We start from the raw sequence: 1,741 nt of genomic DNA, 5'->3' as shown, positions 1-1,741 counted from the left end.
AAACTTAAAGAAAGAAAAAGAAAAAACTTATAGTTAGGAGATGACACTGTTCTTTTATAATTTTTCTCACATCGTAATTTCTGGCTGTCAACCATGACACAGAATTCTTCAGTGAATAAATTTCCATAACACAAGGCAATTATTACTGATGGTTTACAAGTGGAGGAGGATCATCGGGGCATATGATAAATTTTCAATTCCTGCAGTGTGTAATGCCTTCCAAGTTGGAAAATAAATGAATAGCCTTGTTGAATGGGAATAGCTTCATTTAATCAACACTTCGTCAACACCTACCTGTTCTGTTTCAGGCAGTGCCCTGAGATAGTTACAAAGGTAAACAGAAAGGCCATTTTTGTCCTTGAGGAACTTGAGTGAGAGTTTACAGACAATTAATATGTAATGTATTAAGTACCATGTTTAAAAAGTACGGGAGCATTACATGTTTATGGCAGGACCAGAATTCCGGGGTTGTTCAAATACAGTATATGTAGCAAAGAGATAAGGATAAAAAGCTGTGCTGGGGTCCAGTTAAAAAGCATCTTGGATGTTACCCTGTTCACAATGGAAACCCCCAGTGATTTTTAAAGCAGAAAAAAAATCATCCCAGTATGCTCATAGCAGTATCTTAAATGTAGTCCTGGTAGCAAAGTGAAGATAAGGCAACAGGAGAAGGTAGAGACAAAGGAATAAGTTTAAAATACAGGGATGGATATATTAGTCTAGGATAGAAATGATGTCTGGAACAAATCAATGCAGAAGGCACAGGCCAAATGAAATAGGTTCAAGGCGATTTTGCAAACTCCCAACAGGACTTGGAGACCAAAGAAATGTGCTTGGCCAAGAACATGGAGCAGAGCTACTGATCCCTAGATAGGATAGGCTGGTTAACTGAGTAGACGGTACTGATAACCAACGGAGGAACAGCAGGAGAGTAAACAAGTTCACAGAGAGTGGGGCCAAGGAGGTAGGACAGAAATGAGTTCCCTTTTGGAGTTTCAGCTTTTGTGACAGCAGTAGGGAGAAATACAAAGGTTGGCCATATATATTAGGAAATCATTAGCTTATGGATAGTAACCAAAGCTAAAGGAAGAGTTGAAATTGTCATAGGAGCTTTCAATAACTATAGAGGAGATGGCTCTGAGAGAGACATTCATCCAACATTCCTAAAATAGAGTAGTATGAAATCCATACTTAGCCTTTTTTATTCAGCACTGTTTACTGCAGGGTCCTCACAAATGAGGTTGACATTCAATCTGAGTGAATTTATTACTGTGATCTTCAGTTCTTCACAGTGTCATTCATACATTTACTGCAGACAAGCATATGCTACACTGAGTGATTTAAAAAAAAAAAAAGAATTGGCATTGGTCCCTGAAGCTTCTATTGCAAATACCAATCCTCCTATATACCAAAGTATTTGAATTGTTCATGTAAAAGAAGGTGAAGATAGTACTCACATAATGAGGTCTTTAGAAAGTCAAATGCAAAAAGCGAATACTTTATTTGAACATATATAACACTATTTTCCTCCATTTTTCAACACAGCTTCTAACTTTATTTCCTGGTTCCATTCAAGGATTAATGAACAATTATTAGTGGACATCAATAATCTGTCACTCATCCCCCTGACTTTGCCTGGCAACAGTGTGAATCTTGGTATCCATGATTTATTGCATGATTAGCCCATGCTATAATGCTTTATTCAACAGGAGTCCAAGCTAAAACAGTCAGATTCTCTCTT

The sequence above is a fragment of the Galeopterus variegatus genome, unplaced genomic scaffold (genome assembly GCF_000696425.1).
Source record: "Galeopterus variegatus unplaced genomic scaffold, G_variegatus-3.0.2 Scaffold2566, whole genome shotgun sequence".
Classification (NCBI taxonomy): Eukaryota; Metazoa; Chordata; class Mammalia; order Dermoptera; family Cynocephalidae; genus Galeopterus; species Galeopterus variegatus.
Note: the sequence above shows the minus strand (reverse complement) of the source record.